The sequence below is a fragment of the Canis lupus genome, chromosome 10, assembly GCF_048164855.1.
Source record: "Canis lupus baileyi chromosome 10, mCanLup2.hap1, whole genome shotgun sequence".
Lineage (NCBI taxonomy): Eukaryota > Metazoa > Chordata > Mammalia > Carnivora > Canidae > Canis > Canis lupus.
This window is the reverse complement of record NC_132847.1, coordinates 11,253,883-11,276,417: the sequence shown is the minus strand read 5'-3', so window position 1 is coordinate 11,276,417 and position 22,535 is coordinate 11,253,883. Positions and strand designations below refer to the sequence as shown.

Here is a 22,535-nt window from a genome sequence, read left to right as displayed (position 1 = left end):
AGCTTGGGACAAGTTACTAAACTTCTGAGACCAGATTTATTTTTTTTTTAAACTAAAGATTATAATCCCTCACTTGCAAAGTTGGTGCAAATGTAGGCAGTATGTATGAGGCATACATAGTATTCAGTAAATTGAACCTCTTACTGTTATTACTTTTATTGTATTCTAACACTTTAATAAAAATGAATTTGCAGGATTCCTTTTCTTGCATCAAGAATGCAATTGGGGCAGTAAGAGATCCCTTGGCAAATGGTAGTTGGAGCAAAGTAGGTAATAGTGAGGAAAAGGGAAATAAAATAGCTCAGAAAGTATATTAGAGAGATACCAAAGACCATAATATCCGCTGTACTGATCTTACAATCAAAAGTAAAAATAAAACAATATTTACTAAGTTCCTAATAAAAGCCAACCATGTTCCTAGGAGTTTTTCTTATATTAAAATACATGAATGCATTAATTAATTTCCTCCATAATTATCTAAGGTGCAGGATATCTGCATTTTACAAATAAAAAATAGCTTCTCTCTCAGAAAATGTATTTAACTTTACAAGTTCACAGAGCTTCTAAAAGTACAGGCCTTTATAACTCTAAAACTTACTACCTTTCTACTCTGTCACACTCCCTTCCAGCTTGGAATCAAGTTCTGGTTCTGCATGTGAACTTCTACAAGTCACAATGATGTTTCCTTCATCTGTAAAATATCTACAATACCTGCTTACCTCACTGGGGTGATTCAAGAATAACATTAAATATAGTACATGAAAGACAAAGTTATTACTGTAGAAAATATTAGTACCATTAACATAAAAACTAAGTTGGCAGATTCATCAAACCCCATAGTCCCTTGATCTCCTGTTTGATGTTCTGATCCCATCCCTCATATACCATTTTAATCCTGCTACGTTGACCTGTTCATTTAGCAAATATATTGTGACTACCTACTACATTCTAGGGAATTGCCTCAATACCTTCAGGGAGTTCAAATCCACTAATGGGAAGAATTACAAATTACAACTCAAAATGTAAAGAGACATAAAGAGGCATCAGTGGCACTTTGTGAGAGCATAGTAAAGGTACAATCTCTGCCTGAGAAAAATGCAGAAGCCTCTCAGAGAGGGAAATAGATGTGAAATGTCATTGAAAGAAGATTAAGTATTTGCCACATAGATAAGAAAAGGACATTTCTGAGTTAAAACGAGTAAATCTCTTCTCAAGAACCATTTTGCCCCTGGCAAGAAATTCTGTGATACTTTCCCTAGTGATTAGCCGGAAAAGGTGATTACTTTCGAAATAGCCTGAAAACTAAAATCCAAGTATTTTGGGTAGATGATTAATACTTAATTACTTTATACTAGTGAAAATGGTTGATTCCTCTTTTATTGGGAGGGATAAGTGGCCAGAGTACATATTCTGTCTCAAGTGATAATCAGCAAAGATCATAACACATGCATAGGAGTAGTCAGTAGGGTCTCTCTTCCAGCCAAATGGATATGATTTAGAGTTTGGGAGGCCAAGACTCTTTGGTCTAACATCATCCACTTTTCTCTACTTGCTATACCAAAAATGCAAGGTTCAAGTCTATTGTAGGTAGAGACTTTTGGGAATGTAACTCAATGAGTTTCACGATAGAAATAATCAAGTTACAATGCCTTTGCAAGCAGGAACACCATCACAAGTTTCAACACAAATATGAATTGTACCCAGATTCTCCCTCTGAGGAAGTCTAAGGCACAAAAGAAATTCTTAGGTAAAGGAAACAAAATAAGCCAAGCATGAAATGATTTAAAAAAGAGTATATTCTTCATGAAATTTTCACTAGAAAAGAAGTTGGGTATAAGGATAAAAATGAGGTTATAGAGATGGCCAGGGGGCCAAATCATGCAGGTCTTAAAAAGCAATGGGAGTCACAGCATATGGTTTTGTTCAAATACAGCATTATGGACATAGAATGAGTTTTTTTTTTAAATGAAGAGGGGCAAGAATGGAAGCAAAGATAACTAAATATATCATAGTCATCCGGATGAGAGATAATGTTGACTTGACCTAAAGTGTTTGAAGTGGCCTCATTCAAGATATATATATATATATTTTTTTTAAAAGATTTTATTTATTTATTCAGGAGAGACACAGACAGAGGGAGAAGCAGGCTCCATGCAGGGAGCCCGATGCGGGACTCGATTCCCGGTCTCCAGGATCACGGCCTGGGCTGAAGGCAACGCTAAACCACTGAGCCACTCAGGCGTCCCTCAAGATATATTTTGAAGGTAGATCTATAACCACTTGCTCCTGATTATCACTACCCTTCGTACCCTTCCAGAAATTCTGTCAAGGGTAGATTGCAAGGAAGATAGCCTGGAGAGAATGACACCAGCCTGAGGACACTACTGATGATTTCTCTACACAGGACAATGAGAGCCAGAACAAAATTTAATTTCAAGCCACCCTAAATCTTGCCTTTTTCTAAGAAAATAGCTAACATGGTGTTACCTGCCTCCCTTCTGTGAGTCACATAATGAAGACTTGCCCATACTTCTCAATTGGCAATTTGTTTTTCAGTGACAAGGTGACAGCTTTGGTTCACTTAACAAACAAACAATTTCCAACCACTGAAAAACCATCTGGGAATGTTGTTCTTGTGAGATAAGATTTTTCTAATTGGTCTCTTTTATAGAAAATTTGTTCCTTCGTTCTACACAATGCTCCCTGTCTTGTGGCCAGAAGGATTCTACAGGTTGACCTCCAAGATACTCACTTTGGATGCCCATGCAACTTAATGAAAGGCTACTGTCAGACATTCCAAATGGCCACTGAATTCATTAGCTTTTAACCTACTCTATGGAGAAACACTTAAACACAAATAAAAGCAACTATGTGAAATACAGCTTTAATGATTAAAACCTTTAAGTCATGAAGCACTATTCTTCATGTTGACTTTTAGAGATGATAATTAAGTATCATTTAAAGTCTATTTTAAGCTCAATATTCACATTTAAGTTTCACATGGAAATGTTTTACCATTTTAAATGTATTAAGAGACGGATGGCAGTTCATGTATAGTAATTAAAAAGTATGCCTTATTCCCTTATTTATTTGTTCACACACTCATTTAAAAATATGATGTACCCACCATTTGCCCTAAAATCAGGAGAATGAGATGATCATCAAGGTAAGGACGCTACTCTAATATAGCTTGTAGCCTAATGAATTTGACTCAACCATGTTGCAAAAGAGAACTGTATTTGGAATCCTAAGATATGCCTAATGTTAACATCACTGCTCTTCTATTTCAGGCCCCTAGAGTTTCTTCACCTTTTTGAGCCCCACAGGGGAAGAAATGGCAGTCACAAAGCTGAGACTAGAAATCACAACTACAAACCCTATTTCCTATACAGCTTTGCCTTGGATCCAGTAGAGTTCACATAAAGCCAAGAGTGTAGCAGCTTCCCTTAGAAATTTGCCTGAGACCTCACTTGCCTTGATTGAGCAGATTCTTCACCTGTGAGGTGAATGTTGGCTCTCAAATTTACTTCAGATCCAGTAGCCACTATAGCATTACAGACAAACAGAATTTCCATTCTCAATCTCTCTCCTCTTCCCCAAACATCTCCTCTGCCAAAATACACACAGCCTTTTCTGGAGCCACTAGCTATAGAGTTCCATTACTGGGGACACAGAGCCTCAAGTGCAGATGTTCCAGTTTGAATACCATATTACAGTCCTTCTGATCATATGTGTCTTCTAACAATCAAGCTGATTTTAACTGATGAAGGGAGCTTACAAATTATTCCTCAAATATTGCTCAAATACCTCACATAGGTCAAGGGAATGCACAAATACAGACAAGCATATTGAACCTGTATTTACAACCTGAGCCTTAATAATCTGCCTATAGACAAATGCAAACTAAAGTTTAGTTGAAGCACATTAAGCAACAAACATCTTTAGAATATCACCATCAGTTTGTAAAAAAAAAAAACCTTTTCACTGCTCTTGTTTCCATTAAAAATGTAAATATTCTACTTTCCAAATTTTTGTGCAACAGAAAAATCTTTACAAGATTATTTAACTAAAAAATTTAAAAGCAGATATAAAAATTGAAAGCTTAATTTTGAACATAAAACTGAACTTAAAACATCATCTTTCACTTACTTGCTTTTTAAAATACTTATTGTATATTATTATAGCAACATCTGTTTTTGCAGGATGATAAGGTATCACAATATATGGTATTATATCATGTTCTGGTAAGCATTCTGTCTCTTAAACACAACTTCCTTTAACATTACTTTTAGTGGAATATCTTTTATTTCATTAACAAATCTGGTACACGCCTGCTCCTAACCTAAAGTTGCATTGCTTGCAAAACTTTTGCAGACACTGCTAGAATTATGTATATGAACTTAGAGATCCTTACAAAAATCAAATCTAATATTCCAATTTTCCAAATGAGAAATTAAAGCCCAAGTAATGCAAAGTGAATACTTATATAAACCACAAAATTGGTTAAGTGACAGAGTACAAATTTTCTACCCACCTCCCTCCCCACTTTACTAAAAGAAAACTAGCTGCAGTGGAGATCTACAAAGAGCACTAAGGAATAACTGCAACTAATACAAATAATTTTTTTTAAGATTTTTATTGGGACACCTGGGTTGCTCAGCGGTTTAACGCCTGCCTTCCACCCAGGTCGTAACCCTGGAGTCCCAGGATCAAGTCCCACATTGGGTTCCCTGCATGGAGCCTTCTTCTCCCTCTGCCTATGTCTCTGCCTCTTTCTCTCTGCGTCTCTCATGAATAAATAAATATTTTAAAAATAAAGATATTTATTTATTCATGAGAGACACACAGAGAGAGAAAGGCAGAGACATAGGCAGAAGGAGAAGCAGGCTCCCCCAGAGAGCCCGATTTTGGACTCAATCCCAGATCCCAAGATCACACCCTAGGCCCAAAGCAGATGCTCAACCACTGAGCCACCCAGATGTCCCACAAATAAAATTTATATTTATTAAAAGAACAAAATTAAAACAGGCAAAGTGGAGCGAAGGCTAGGCGGAAGAGACATGCTTATAAACTAACGAAAGGTGTGGACCTGATGAAAATCTCTGTGGAGAGCAATAATTCTAAAAATTCAAAATTGCCTATAATCTTTCAGGCGGCAGCTTCACTTCTAAGAATTTATCTTCGAGACATATGTCAATGCCCAAATTCCAGAATAAGAAAGTTCTCTGCAGCAGTGCTGGAAACCAAAAAATACAGGAACACACATTTCCAACAACAGGGATTAGGTCACATAAATGACACAACTGCTATTAAATGGAATAGTCTGTAGCTACTTTGAAGCTAAATATCCTTGTTTAAAAGTTAGGCTTCCTAGTAAATGTTAAAGCTTCCTAGTTATTAGTTAGTGAGTTAATCACCAAAGCACTTTACTCTTCATAGTGGTCACAGAATTAGCCTCTATTTCCGAATTTCCCAGTTAGGGAAATGCAGTCATATTATAAGAGGTCAATTAAGTGTGAACAGAATCAGTATATACTCTCTGGTCCAAGCCCCCACCTACCCACAAAAAAACCCTGCCTCATTCTACCTCTATGCCTTTTCTCTCCATTTAATGCAGAGGAATCCAGGTAGCTTGGAAGTCATGTGTTTAAGAAAGAAGGCTGCTAGAAGGGCTATGGAGGGAACCTTGCTGCTGATCAGGTGATCAAGAGATAAGCTTTCTATGAGCTAAGCCACTGAAACTCCAGAATTTACCTGTCACAGGAGCTAACATTATCCTAACTAACACAGAATACTCATTTAAGGGATAGGCAAGATATATTAGAGAAGAAAAGTACAAAGCATTACAAGCAGTACTGCACATTTGTGCTTTAGTAAAAATATGTAGATGAATTTTCCACAGGTATAAATGGCTTATTAAGAGTTTAACATTGTGAAAAATAGGAATACCCTTCATGTTTCTCTAATTCATGGTGTCCTTTCCTATCACCCCATAGCATTTGGATCACTTTTAATTCATAATAGTCTTTTTTAATAATTATGACTTTCTAGATAATATAAAGTCCATTCTATAGCCCAAACCACATTTAAGGCAACGCTTCTTCCCTATCCCCTGAGGTGTGGGTCGTGTCTTGAAGCCATGAAATCAGGATGGATGTTGACTCTCTTCTTCCACTCCCTCTTGACAGTTTATCATACCTTTCTCCTCCTGTGTTGCTTCTGAGGGTCCCTTGGTATCAGAGGTGAGGTTGAAAGAAAAGCAGCTGAAGTCTCTTAGAGGATTGATGTCATTTGGCCTTATCCACTTAAGTAGAGCAGCAGCCAAATGCTGGATGTCATGTTGGCTGGACTATGGCTCTTCCAAGAAAACCTCCATGATGCAATCCCGTTGGGGCCCTTGCCTCCTCCAGTTGCCTTCTTGTCAAACTCACTCATTTGCTGCCCCTACCACTATACCTGAAAGCCTCCTGTTATTAGAGTCCTCTCCTTAGCACCCCCCAAGTGATGTTTGGGAAGAAGTTCTTCATGACAGTTCTAGCCAAGTTACCTCCTTTGCCCATGTGGCTTGGGATAAACTCACATAGTTTCCCAACATTAATTGGTAGTAATGTAGGTTTACTCAACAGCTCCTTTCTTTCCTTATTCTGCCCTCAGGATGCTCTAAGCAAAACACAGGTCCCTGTGTTTGTGTTTGTGAGCCCCTCCATCTTCAAGGGATTCATAGAAATTTGCTCCATTAATGTTCTCACCAAATAAATCTTGGTGCCATGGCTGAACCAGGACCTGTCTAGGAGACGCTGAGTAGAGGAGTAAGCTAATGATCTCCTCTTTTTGCAGACTCCTCCTAAAACAGAGGCAACTTCTGTAAATACACATGGCTTGGCCTAAGGAAAGGGTCCCTTTAACCTCCTTCAAAGTAGGGAACAGAGAAAAGACATCATTCTACACAAGACCCAAAATTCTCCACTCTCTATGGCACAGACTATCTCCTATCAAAGTCTAGTGTCCTCTGATATACCCTGAAGGGGGAAGTGGATGCACTTGAGGTTGTTGGACTAGTTCTTCTCTGGGTTAGTAATTGGAATTAATTATAGGCACCTCTCTTCAGAAACTAACTACACTTATTTTCAGTCTGGAGGCTTTATTAAAAACGCAAAACCTGAAGAAAAACAACTTAAAATCCAAATGTGTATGTGTCTGTATGTAGGAACACCAACAGCTAGGGTAGGAAAGCTATGCATTTTTCATCATAAATTCTTCAACCCTGTTTAATGATGTGGTAGTATGTTTCATTAAAAAGAGTTTTGTTTTTAAATAAAGGAAATCAAGATTCCACTGGAATTCATTTCTACTGAATTACAAGAAATAGTCATTTTAAGCACTTAGAAAATCACTGCTGTATCCAAGTCTTTATTTAATGGCAGGTCTGTTTTTTCCCCCTCTCAAAACTAAATATGAAACTGTGACTACAAAATACCAGAGCTTGTCCACTAAAATTGTGGAGAAATCGGAAGAGGCCCTTGGGAGTCTGTCCTCCAGAAAATCTGACTACTGCATTCTCCACTCCTGCCACAGCAGGGTATACACATTATTAAGATGACTGTTTATTGTGTTATTCCCTTCCACCAAGGGTCCCAGGCCAGAGAACAATAGAGTAAGTGGCACTAACAATTTCCTCATGTGATACCAAAGACCTCACACTTTCAGGTGTCATCCATTTGGAAAAACACATTTGACTTTTTTAGCTAAAAATACCTTGTACTCTAGGACACCTGCGTGGTTCAATGGTTGAGCATCTGCCTTTGGCTCACAGCATAATCCCAGGGTCCTGGGATTGAGTCCTACATTGGGCTTCCCCACGAGGAGCCTGCTTCTCCCTCTTAACTATGTCTCTGCTTCTCTCTATGTATCTCTTATACATAAATAAATGTAAAAAATCTTAAAAAAAATACCTTGTACTCTACTCTGAAACTTGGAACATACTAATATTTGTGATGAAGTACAATTTTGTCATTGACTCTACTAGAAGATTCAATTATTTCTTTTACATTACTGTATTATTGGAAATTAGCCCAAAATATATGCAGAAATTTATATTCACACATGTTCATATACACATATATAATGTAATTCAAGTTATAATCTGCAATAGCAAAAGAATTCCGTGGTAAAACTTACACTTCTCAATAGAATATAATAGGAAGCAAGTCTGAGGAAGGCTCAAAAAATAGTTACAAAGATTTATATGCCTTGGAGCCTCAGTCGGTTAAAGGGCCAACTCTTGTTCTCAGCTCAGGTCTTGATCCCAGGGTCATTAGTTCAAGCCCTGCATTGGGCTCCATGCTGGGTGTGGGGCCAACTTAATAAAAAACAAATCTTTGCCCTTTTGGAGCACCAAGGGTGACAGTTGGCTAAGCGTCTGACTCCTGATTTCGACTAGGTTATGATTTCAAGATTATGAGATCCAGCTTGCACTCAGGCTTAGCAATCTGCAGAGTCTACTTGAGATTCTCATTCTTCTCTCCTTCAGCTTCTCCTCCTGCTCAAGTTCTACATAAATAAATATAAACTCTTTTTAAAAAATTATTATAGGGACATCTGGGTGGCTCAGTGGTTGAGCATCTGGCTTTGGCCCAGGGTATGATCCTGGGGTCAGTATTGAGTCCCACATCGGGCTCTTTGCTGGGAGCCTGCTTCTCCCTCTGCCTCTCTGCCTCTCTCTGTCTCTCTCATGAATAAATAAAATCTTCAAAAAATTATTATAATTACAAAGATTTAAGAGAAAGTGTTAAAAATAACACTAAATTCTATATGTGAGAATCCGTTGCTCTAATTTGGGTGGCCTTAAATTGCAAAATAGGAAACAAAATGTAGAACACACATACCTAAGACAGTAGGAATTTTTTTTTAAATTAATTCTTCATACCTGGTAATTTACACAAACAAAGAAGCAGGAAAGTGGACCTAAGTTGGTGGTGGTTGATCAGTAGGTCTTAGGATGGGAAGTCCACACTAGGCAAGAGCTGGTGGTAGGGCAAGGAGGAGACCCTCAATCCAATTCAGGTTCATTGTTGTAACTGTTTAGCTATCCCAAAGAGTACATATTGTTAGCTGGCAATCCAGATATATTGTGGAGTTTTTTAAAAGATTTTATTTATTTGTTTGAGAGACAGAGAGAGCATAAGCAGGGCAGGGAGGAGCAGACAGAGAGGGAAAAGCAGACTCCCTGAGCAGGGAGCCCAATGTGGGATCATGCCCTGAGCCGAAGGCAGACACTTAACTGAGCCACCTACACGCCCCACCAGATTGTTTTGTTTGGCTCACACAGTACATGTGTGCTTGTTGTTTAGTCGCCCTGACACTCTTCAGAAGTTTCCATAAAAAACTGGCTTCATCATAAAATAGGAGAACTCTGATGAAAATCTAATGGTTTGAAGCAGTACTTAATAAAACTGCACATGATTAGAAATGTGTTTTAAGGTTTCCTAACGGTAAAAAGGAAAAATGGTACATACTGTTCCCTACTACATTTTATTTGGCTGAAGTAATACAAGAAGGTAACAAGCAAATATCCATTGCTTTCTCAATCTGTATTACTAAAAGATATGTAAAGACATTGCCAAAGATGTAAAAATATCAGTATTCAAACAGGTTGTGTGCTATGGAAACACAGATAAGCAGTTGGAAAAGAAAAAAACTTTCTAACATCTCAGCTTGTAGTATTTGCCAGGTTCTATCTCCACTGTACTTGGATAACTTCATAAGGATGGGAGAGGAAAGGACATACGCTCAATAACAAATACAAAAAAAAAATTTAAGAAAAAATGAACAATTATTTATGAAATTAACTGCAAATATAGCCAAAGATGGAGTAACTATTCTAACATACATACAATGAATAAAGAGAAGTCCAAGTTTAAAGAAAAGTACTTATAGACAAAATTCATTACTGCATCAGGCATAGGTAAGCTACTAAGCCTAAGACATAAAAACAAGGAGTCCCCAAAGTCTTATGGGAGGACATCAAATGGTTAATTTCATGTACATAAACACTAGCAGTAAGTCTAGAATGCAGTGACTGCCCATTCCCCTGGATCTCTACAGGGATTAGTAACAACATAGATACAGAAATAATGAGCCTTATACCAAATAAATGATGGTATTCAGGGACGTGAGAGATCAAATATTTCAACAGCATTCTCTCTAAAGTGAGGAATTTTTACCAAGAAGTGCATAGCAATTTCCTCTCTGGTCCCATGTCCTAAATGAAATCATCTATGCATTTCTGACCTTTCCTTGTGGCCAGGACAATACTGTCATAAGGACTCAGGCTTGAGAGCCTGAGCCAAGAAGCCTAAAACTAATAGTTGCCTAAGGTTCATTACTCTCAAGTCTTGCTGCACTTAAGACTCACATGTGAAGTTAAAAAACAATTTATCTCAATAATCAGGCCTTACCTGTTTCAGTGATGCTGAAGTATCTGTAATTTCAGCAAATTCCCTAGGTGATTCTAACTTAACAGGTAAAAATGAGAACCATGGGCCTAGACTCGTTAAGATCCCCCACTAGAGGTGGGATCAGCTCCCAAATAGCATGGTAACTACGGCAAGGAATAAAATTGTGCTGGGATATCAACCTTTGTATCCAATAAAATACAAAAACAGTGAAAACCTTCTCACATTTCATAAAACAAAACTATACACCAGAATGAACGTAGGATTGCCAAATTACATAAGGTTTAGGATAAACGACATTACACCAGTCCTAGGTAAATATTTAAGAAAGAAAGCAAATCTAAATATAACTAGACCATCAGGAAAACAATGAATATTAAAAAGAACTACACACCAAATCAATTTCATCTGAAGTTGATATTGGTGCATGTATATATAAAGTTCTAAACTGAATACTTTGCCAAAAAGGCTGTTATTTTCCAACATGATACAGCATTCACAGAATATTCTTTCATCTCTCCCCACTCCATTCCAGTAGAAGCTCCACAGAATCTTATGTTTTACATTTAGGACATTTTTTATTTTCTTCCTAATTTAGGGTAACTCAGGTGCATAATTTATATTTTTGATACATTATAGTTTTCTGTTCCCATTTTGTGCTGTAGTTATTAGGTAATAATTATTAGGAGAAACAGAAGGAGAGGGAAGGAAAAAAATTCAAGGAGGGAGGGATGAATAAGGAGAAATCCTAATTACAGAGTTATATAGGATCTGTTCACCATTTTTTAAACATTTAATAATCCTCCCATAGCCAAACAGAAGACTAGTTCAAAAATACTTCTCAAGGCCTTCAGCTTCCAGACCTCAGGTCTCCTTGGATAATGAGTGTCATTAACAAATAGGGGACAAGAAGAAGTGCAATGCTTCCCAAACTGTTCTTTACAACTAACTTGAGGACTATCTAAAAATCTTATGTACCATACAGCAGACCTCAAAGTAAGGAAAGTTGTACAAGGATAAAGAAGAGTATTCATTATATTAAATATAAATATACTAAATTAAATATACTAAATTAATATAAGTTTAAATTAAATATAAATGTATTATATATATTTAATATAAATTCATTATATTAAATTCTCCAAGAATACGTAATAATTCTTAATGTGTTTGCACCTAATAAAAGAGCCTGAAACTCCATGACGCAAAAACCCATAGAAATGTAAGGAGAGATAAATAAGTCTACTACTATAGCTGGAGACTTCAACAACTCTGGCTGAAAAATGGACAGATCCTGTAGGCAGAATATTAGTAAGGATACAGTTGAACTGAACAATACCATGAATCAATTGTATATAATTGACATCTATAGATTACTTCATCCAAAAATACACATTTTCACTAGCATCCATCAAACATTCACCAAGATAAATCACATGTAGGCCATAAAACACACAAGTAACAAATTTAACAATGAACAAATTTAAAATACAGAAATCATAAGCAGTATCTGCTGTCAGACAACAATGGAGTTAAGTTAGAAATTAGTAATAGGAAGGATAACTGGATAACCCCCAAAAACATCAAGATTCAAGAACACCCTTTTAGGTAACACATAAGTCAAAGAAAAAACTTCAAGAGAAATTTAAGATTATCTTGAACTAAATGAAAATACAACTTACAGTGGGTGACGTCAACTTCATGGTGTTATTATACATCCCTCATTCCATCTCCCACTCAACAACAAAAATTCATGATTCATGCACAAAACTGCCTTCGATGGAGATGTGAGATCTACTACAACCTGCAAAGGAACTTAGAAGTAGCACCACCCATCCATTTGACAGGTAACAGGCAAATAGATCTCAGTCTTGGCTATGGATCATAAACCAGTTTCATCCCCTTTCACTGTGCTCCCAGGAGCCGCTGGAAAACCCTAAGGCAGACAATCACCCATAAAAGAGAGCTTTTGTGGAAGTCCAGGAGTTTCAGAGAAACTCCAGGACACCACTGGAACAAAAATATTTTTATCCAGATACATTGGAGTAGGCAAAAGAAACAGCCTGACTTGACCTATATCACCCCTTGTCCAAGGTGGCACAGCTTAGAGCCAAAGGAGATCTTCCTTAGAAACTTCTCTTGTGGGGGAAAGGGCAACCATAGGAGTGAGCATCTGGCTTCCTCAGCTTTTTAGGATGCTGCCAAAGGGGCTCATTTTTCTTTTATGCCATCTGGAGTAATAAATCATGAGCTACAATGAAGGAATGGGCAGAGCAGCAAATAGGACCCTTGGGAGACATTAGAGGAACACAGAGCCTACTAATTATGGCAGACTCCATTAAGAAGCCTGTGAATGAGCTACTGGGAATACCTCACCCATCAGATTCCCAAATTATCTATATGCACCTTCAGTACTCTGCATGCCTCAGCACACATGCCCTCACTCAGTGCAGACTCCCAATGGCAGCAGGGAAAGACTTTGGAAGATGACTAGAAGGTACATTGAAGCCAATGGAATATGTAGGACAGGCAGAGAAAATAAACCTAAGCTCTAGCACCATGTTTGAGAAAACAAAAGAGGTTGTCAACACTTGGCCATGGGCATTTCAGGATCCACAGAAGGCAGGCAAAGCTTAAGAATTTTCCTCAAGACATAGCAAGAAGCATGGAGCAGATGCACCCATAAAAGTTCTGAGCAAGCCTCAAAATTTCTATTAAGTCTCACAGAAGGTCTCTCTCTCCCAAAGGCAAACAATAAAGACTGGAGGAGGTGACTACTCCTTGTAATGCTGAGACAGAAAAATAAACTTCAGGATACGTGAAAAATTAAAATAATAAGACACAACCCAAGGATCATAAAATCTTCCATTAACTGGATCCAAAGACATGGAGAGCTATCATTTATCAGATAAAGAATACCAACAAAGTGGTTTCAAGGAACTCAATCAGCTACAAGAACACAGAGAAAGGGATCCCTGGGTGGTGCAGTGGTTTGGCGCCTGCCTTTGGCCCAGGGCGCGATCCTGGAGACCTGGGATCAAATCCCACGTCGGGCTCCCGGTGCATGGAGCCTGCTTCTCCCTCTGCCTATGTCTCTGCCTCTCTCTCTCTCTCTCTCTCTCTCTCTCTCTCTGTGTGACTATCATAAATAAAAAAAAAAAAGAACACAGAGAAAAAATTTCACAGACTCAGAAAAATATGCTAACAAAATGACAAGTTTAACAAAGGAAATCATAAAAGAACCAAAAAAAAAAATCTGGAGCTCAAGAACACAATGAATAGAATAACAAATGCAGTAAGGAACATCAACACCAGACTTCAGCAAGAAGAAAGAATCAATAAGACTGAAAATGAAAACTTCAAAACTCTTCATTTAGAGGGGAACAAAGGAAAAAGAATGGAGAAAATGGACATTAAGACAAAAACACTAGAAACAAAGATGATCATTACATCATAATAAAGAGGTCAAATCATCAAGAAAATAGATATTATATATATTATATATCATATATATAATATGTACCCAATATCTTAGCACCTGTGTATATCAAGCAAATAGTAACAGATTTGAAGGGATAAATATCATAATAATAGAAAACTTTAATACCCGAAATTCAACAATGGAAAGATCACTGAGTTGTAAAGTGAAGGAAAGATCAGTGAGTCATAAAATGAAACTAAGAAACACTGGACTAGAACCATACTTTAGACCAAATGGACCTAACAAATATGTACAGACTATTCCAATCCAACAGTAACAGAATATACATTAATCTCAAGCACACATGATATCTCCATCATGGTAGGTCACAAAACAACTCTTAGCAAACTAAAGGAATCTAAAGTAATACCAAATATGTTTTTCTGACCACAATAGTATGAAACTAGAAGTCAGTAACAAAAGCAGTGCTGAAAAATTAACCAATATGTGCAATTTTAACAACACAATCCTGTACAAGCAATGGCTCAAAGAATCACAAGGGAAACCAAAAACATACCAAAACAAATTAAAGCATAAACACACATATCAAAATATATTGAATGCTGAAAAAGCAATTTTAGGAGGGAAGTTCATAGTGATAAATAACTACAATTAAGAAAAAAATATTTCAAGTGAACAGTCTAACTTTATACCTCAAAGGAGTAGAAGAAGAACAAATCAAGTCAAAATTTAGTAGGAGGAAGGAAATAATGATCAGAACAGAAATAAAACAGGCCAGAAAAACAATAGGAAACGGGAAAAAAACTAAGATTTTTTTTTTAAAAGACAGGTGACATTTCAACTGTTACCGAAGAAATACAAAGGACTATGAAAGACTACGATCAATAATTATAAACCAACAGATTGTACAGCCTAAAAGAAATTAACTCTTACAAACATACAACCTATCAAGAGGGAAATATGAAAAAAAAAAAAACAAGAAAATCTTATCAAACATAAGTAAGATAGAAATAGTAACCCAAAGTTTCCAAACAAAGGTAAGCCCAGGATCAGATAGTTTTGCTGTAAATTCTACCAAATACCTTTAAAAGCTCTAATCCCAATCCTTTCTCAAACTCTTTCAAAAAACTGAAGAGGAGAGAACTGTCCCAAATTCATTTTACAAGGCCAGCAATACCCTGATACCAAAGCAAGTAAACGATATCACAAGAAAGTAAACCTAAAGACCAATATCCCAGATAAATCAGTGATGGTTCAATATGCAAATCAATAAATATAATTGAATGCATTAGTAGAATACTAGAAGTGATCTGATCATCTAAATAGATGCAGGGAAAGCATTTGATAAAAGGTATCCAAATCAGAAAGAAATAATTACAACTATCTTTGTTCACAAGTGATATGCTCTCTCACGAAGAACCCTAAGCTGTTCACCAAAAATCTATTATAAACTGACAAATTCAGTAAAGTTGAAGGATAGGAAATCCACATATAGCAATCATTTACATTCTTTTTTTTTTAATTTTTAAGACTTTATTTATTCATTCATAGAGACAGAGAGAGAGAGAGAGGCAGAGACACAGGCAGAGGGAGAAACAGGCACCATGCAGAGAGCCTGAGGTAGGACTTGATCCAGGGTCTCCAGGATCACGGCCTGGGCTGCAGGCGGTGCTAAACCGGGGTGCCACCGGGGCTGCCCTACATTCTATACACTAATAATGAAACATCTGAAACAGAACTAAAGAGATCATTAAAATAGTATCAAAAAATAATAAAATAATTAGGAGTAAATTTAACCAAGTAGGTTAGAGATTAGTTCACTGCAAACTACAAGACCTTGATGAGAGATAATGAAGAAGACACAATAGAAAGCTATCCCATATACATGGACTGCAAGAATAAATATTTTAAGAATTTCTAAACTAGCCAAAGCAATCTGCAGATGCAACCCAACACCTATCAACATTCTAATGGCATTTTCAAGATGGAAGGAGGGAGGGAGGGAGAGAGGGAGGGAGGGAGGGAGGAAACAAAAATCCTAAAATTTGTATGAAACCACTAAGGAGTCTGAATAACCACAATAATCCTAAGAAGAGCAAGCCTGAAGGATTGACACTTGTTTTTTTTTTTTTTTTCATACTATTTAACAAAGCAATAGTAATCAAAACAGTATGGTTCTAGCATAAAATCAGAGAAAAAGATGAAACTGAATTGAGAGCCTAAAAATAAACCCTCACATGTATATGTAGTCAATTGATATGTGACAAAGGAGCTCAGAGTCAATGAGGAAAGAAAAATCTCTTCAAATAATGTTGAAAAAACTGGATGATCACATGTACAAGAATAAAACTGAACCCCTATCTTATAACACTTAGAAAAATTAACTCATATGATAAAAGACTGAAATTTAAGTCCTAAAACCATAAAACTACTATAAGAAAATAAAAGGAAAAAGCTGTATGGTACTGGCCTTGGCAATGATTTTTTTGGATAGGACACCCAAAACACAGAGATTAAATAAAAAGTTAATTAGTGAAACTACATTTAAAAAAGCACTTGCACAGCAAATATATATATTTAATTTAATTTATATATATTTTATATTTAATATATATACACATATATACATATATACATACACACACACATACATACATATCAACAAAACCAAAAGACCGTATGGGGAGAAACATTTACAAATCATATCTGTTAAGAGGTTAATAACCAAAATACATTAATAACTCCTAAAACTCAATAACAGATATGCAATCCAGTTAAGAAATGGGCAAAGGCTCTAAACAGACATTTTCACAAAGGAGACATACAAATGACTGCAAGGGTACATAACAAAGAGCTAAACATACTAATCATCAGGGAAATGCAAATCAAAACCACCATGAGGAATCACCTCATACTTGTTAGCATGACTATTATCAAAATAAGGCAAAATACAAGTAGTGGCAAGGATGTAGAGAAAAGGGAGCTTTGTTCACTGTTGCTAGAAATGTAAATTGGTACAGCCACCAAAGAAAACAGTATGAAATTTCCTTAAAAAAATTAAAAGTAGAACTACCATATGATCTAGCAATTCCACTTCTGGGTATATATCCAAAGGAAATGAAAACAGATTCTAGATAAGTATCTACATTTCCATCTTTATAGGAACATTACAATGACCAAGTCAGGGAAACAGCATTAAGCATCCATTAATAGATAACAAATAGATAAACAAGATGTGAGACACACACACACACACACACACACATATGGATACACAACAGAGTATTATCCAGTCATGACAAATGTTATCTTCCCATTTCCAACAACACATATGGACCCAGAGGGCCATACAATAAGCCACACAGAGAAACAAGTATTGTATAGTATCACTTACATGTGTAATCTATACACGTTTCTCATAGACACAGAAAGTAGAGTGGTGTTTACCAGGGGCTGGGGGTGAGGAGGAATGGAGAAATGTTGGTCAAAGAATACAAACTCCCTGGGCCACCTGGGTTGCTCAGTCAATTCAGGATCCAACACTTGCTTTCAGCTCAGATCATGATCTCAGGGTCACGGGATTAACCTCCAAATCAGGCTCCATGCTCAGCAGGACGTCTACCTGAGATTCTCTCTCTCCCTCTCCTCACACATTCACTCACTCGCTCACTCTTCCTAAGTAATTTTTTTTTTTTAAAGTACAAACTTCTAGTTACAAGACAAGTTCTGGGGATCTAAATTACAGCATGATTACTCTTGGAAATACTGTATTGTAAACAAGAGAATGATCTTGAATGTTCTCACCACAAAAAAGAAGTGTTAATTATGTAAGTATCAACTAATACTATGGTGGTACTCATTTCGCAATATCTAAGTGTATCAAATTAACATGTCTTACACCTTAAATTTACACTAGGTTATATACCAATTTTGTGTCAAAGTGGGGAGAAGGCTCAACAGTTCTCAAACCTCAACAGGAAGCAAATAACCCAATTTAAAAATGGGCATAAGACCTTAACCTCATCAAAGAAGATATACAGAGTGCAAACAGGCTTATGAAAAGGTCTTCCACATCATACGCCATAAGGCAAATGTAAATCACAACAATAAGACACCTCTAGAAACTTATTCAAATGTCAAAATCCAAGACACCAGTAAGACTAAACATTGATGAGGATGTGGAGGAACAAACAGGAACTCTCATCTACTGCTGATGGAATGCACAGTGGTCCAGCCACTATGGATGACAATTTGGTGGTTTTTTATAAAACTAGACATATTCTTACTGAATGATCCAGCAATTATGCTCCTTGACATTTACCCAAAGGAGGTGAAATCTTATGTCTACCCAAAACCTGCACATGAAAGTTTCTAGCAGCTTTATTCCTTTTTTTTTTTAAGATTTTATTTATTTATTCATGAGAGACAGAGAGAGAGAGAGAAAGAGAGAGAGAGAGGCAGAGGGAGAAGCAGGCTCCATCCCCGATGTGGGACTCGATCCTGGATCTCCAGGATCACACCCCAGGCTGCAGGCGGCGCTAAACCGCTGCACCACCGGGGATGCCCTAGCAGCTTTATTCCTAATAGGCAAAACTTGGAAGCAACCAAGCTGCCCTTCAGTATGTGAATGATATGCAAACCATGGTCTACCTAGAAATGGCACATTATTGAGTGCTAAAGAGAAATGAACTGTCAAGCCACTAAAATACATGGAGGAACCATAAGCGCAAGTCAAAGAGACCAATGTGAAAAGGCTATATATACACCATGCAATTCCAACCATGTGACATCCTGAAAAAGAACGATGGATACCATAAAAAGATCAGTGGTTGCCAGGGAGCAGGATGGCAAAGAAACTAGTTGTCAGAGGTGAGAGTATCTTTAGGGAAGTGAAATTGCTCTGTGTGATACCATAATAACGTAATAAGTCATTATACATTTATCCCAAACAGGATATACACCACCAAGAGTAAACCCTACAGTAAACTACTAGACTTTGGATGATTATGATGTGTCAATGTAGGTTCAACCTTGGTTTAAAATAAATCCAAATACCAATCTTGCAAGTGATATTGTTAATACAGGAGGTCATGTGTATGTGGGGTGGGATGGTATATGGATGGGAAATCTGTACCTTCCTCTAAATATTGTTATAAACCTAAAATTTCTCTTAAGAAATTATATCTTTAAAACAGCATGTACTTATTTAATTTAGGTAAGCCTCAAAGTTTTTCTCCTCTTCCCCCTTCAACCAACTCAATTAGACTTAGTCTGTTTCTATTCAACATTTACTATAATTTGAGCCCTCCCCTTTGCCAATTAATTTTCACCTTGTCTCCTTTACTTTTTACCCAAGTACTCATATTTTTTCAGTAATTTTTGCTGCTCAAATATGCAAAGATTCTTCCCTGGTATAAAACAAATAAAAGCAGATTTTCCCAAAGTTGAATTATTTATTAAGCAGGGTATTCTGTATTCAGCTTTAAACTACCTTTGCCTATCATATTCATTATAGGACAAACTCAGCTATTTCATTTAACAAGTGTGTATTAAATACTTGAATTCATTAATGGATGGAGTTTTGAAAGTTGCAATAGGACTGAGGAGGTCATTTAGTCACACCGGGTGTGAATTCTCTCATTTACAAAGTCAGTGGCTGGGACAAGGTGGAATCTAAGGTGGCATCCACACCTAATGTTGTGTTAGGAATCTAACTTTGGTGATGTTCAGTTATTGGAATGAAATCAACCAAGAACTGACCACAGCAGTCCTCTAGCTCAGACTTTAGCCTGATAGAAAATAATTAAAATGATTTAAAATGCACTACACAGAAAGAAACATCAGTTTGTCTGGAAAGTAACCAATCTAGAAAGTTCAAAAAGAACAAAATGTGCTAGGAACATAATGAAAATGTAATCCCATAAATGCAATAGGCTAATATGAAAATATGAAATGCTATCGGACAAACCCTAAAGTTTTGAAGGAACCTGCCATCATTTTTTATTCCAAGAATTAGTAAAAGACAAAATGCTTTTAAACTTTTGATCATTGCAAGTTAGAAATAAAGGTAGGGGCACCTAGGTTAAGCATCTGTTTCTTGATTTTGGCTCAGGTCACAATCTCAAGGTCATGAGATCAAACCCTGCATTGGGCTCTGTGATGGGTATGGAGCATACTTAAGATTTTCTCTTTCCCTCTGACCTGTGCTCATGTGCTTAATTACTCTCTCACTCTCTTTCTCAAAAAAAAAATTATATATATATATATATATATATATATATATATGTGTATATATATATGTATATATATACACACATATATATGTATGCATTTATGTATGTATGTATGTATGTAGTATTTAGATATGTAGTTTCTCTAAATAAGCCCTAGTCCCTGAAAACTTAGCACTCCTACCTATCATATAAAGATATGGTCAACTGGTGAGTGCTTCCTTTATTATAATAACAAATTTGTACATCTTCTCTAAAAATTACAACAGCGAATTTTTATACATTTCTCATAATGCTGCATCATCCATTGAACTGCATAGCAGGTGAGGAACATTTTTTAAGTCTCAAGGATGGCCTATCACTTTTTCTAATTGGTTCCAATGCTTTTCAGGGATACCTTGTATTCTCTTTTAGAAAAGTTCTTTAGGATACTACTCTCCCTGTTCTACAATACCAAATGAAGTAATGTCATTTCTTCAATTTCTTACCTCTATCACTTTCAGGGATTCAAAAACCAAATAGCACAATTTTCTATATTACCCTTCTGAATTCTTAAAGTACTTTTTCCTCTTCTCTATTTCTTAAAGGAAGATGCCAGCCTGACCAAGTGGCCAAGAGCCCACAGAACAGGTAACCATGTGACTTGGACAATTAATCTGGATAGTCACATTTCTTCTGTGTTGGTGATCATTACTATGTTTGGGTAACAGCAATTCATTATATTCACTTTAGTGTGCTTTAGATAGTGTATCAACTATTTCAAATTCTATGCGAAATTGGGTTGGTACAGAGATTCCATAGCTTTCAGACTCTGTCATCTCTAAATCCCATGAAAAAATTAAGAAGCACAATGCAAGGAAATATACATCATTAATTTTTAAATTTTAGTAACACTTTCAAGTTTATACCTAGTCTGGCTAGCACAACCAAAAAAATAAAACATAAAATAGTATTCTAAAAACAATAGATTCAATGAGGTAAACATGTTAAATGCTAATAAAAATTCATGGAAAGTACATATTGGCATCAAAAGGAAAAGAAGTTATAAAGAACAAGAGAAAGCACAGGACAGGCATTTTACAATATATTCAGGTTAAAAATATTCTATTTCTCAAAAAAGGCCAAATTTACCATTTATGAATAATTTAAATCAACTATCCCACTTAGTTGTCATGACATTCCTGCAGAAGGTCCTTATTCCCACTTTACAAATGAGGAAAGTCAGTGATGGTAAGTTACTTGCCCAAGATCATGCATATCACCATCCAACGGTAAATCACCAATGGCATTTCCCAGGCTGGTGAGGACTCTTCATGACCCTTCCTCTAGTCTCCAACTTTGCACTGGCGTTTTAAATAGTGCTATCAAGCTTATCACCATGCACCACTCTCTAGTGATGTCATGTTTAAGCTCTTGAGAGGATACCCTCTGCGTACAGTAGGGGGCACAACTAGAACTGCATCATGGGCCTATGATGTATGCTCTCACAGGATCCTGTACAGATGGGCCCTGTGCTTGGCTTATGCTCTGCTATAGCTATCAAGAGATGCTTAATAATTTTCAAACTAATGACTTTACACCTTCATTTTGCACTGGCCCTGAAAATTATGTACCCAGGCCTGGGCACAATGCAAGTATCTGTGTGTATATAATTGTGCTTATATACATAAAGATTGCTGATAAAAATCGAAGCTTTCAATGATTATTATCCACATGAGCTAATATGGCTAGGGGACCTAATATGCTATTACCAGTTATCCTTTTAAAAAAGGCAAAAAAAAAAGAAAATCTAGGAAAATGAGAATATGCTCCTCTCCCCTATAAATGATTTAGTTTCCCATGCCCAAAAAAAAAAAAAAAAAAAAAAAAAATGTGTATTAACCTGCAAAGAGAGTGTTACTCCAATTTAAGACAAAGTTTATGTTCCCATGTATCAGAGTGAATATGCCTGCAGTTATATCACATAATAGCTTTTTTATTTTATCTGACAGACTTTACAGGTTTAAGGGGAAATTAAATATTTTCTTTTTTTTTTTTTAAACAAAATTCTTGGTGTGAACTAGGTTAGTGAAAAAAATTATCTTCATCACAAACACTGGACTCAGACATTTCACGTCACCTTGTGAAATTCATAAATTAAATATCTTGTGACAAAAAGTCATGTCACAACTTTAGAAACTTAAGAATATGAACATGTAACAGACTTTTATACAGCAGTTTCCAGCAGAGTCTATTTTACTACCTTTTTAGACTGTAGGACATTACAGGTGGAGGAAAAACTGGTCAGAAAATTTTCTGGTAAGGATTTTTTTCCATCACAATGTTCTAATTATAACAATATTCAATACAATTCTGAAATTTAGATTAAGTCAATAAAAGGCTTTGGGAGCTTTGGAAAAGTATCACTGT

The 22,535-nt window shown here is 36.4% G+C and overlaps 1 long non-coding RNA gene across 1 annotated transcript in view; it reads left to right on the top strand.

The window, feature by feature from the left end:
- Positions 1-22,535, top strand: part of LOC140641210 (uncharacterized) — a 57,090-nt gene that overhangs the window by 15,060 nt on the left and 19,495 nt on the right. Inside the window, exon 2 of the long non-coding RNA XR_012037742.1 lies at positions 20,714-20,756. This is a non-coding gene — a long non-coding RNA (uncharacterized lncRNA). The remainder of the gene's footprint in view (positions 1-20,713; positions 20,757-22,535) is intronic.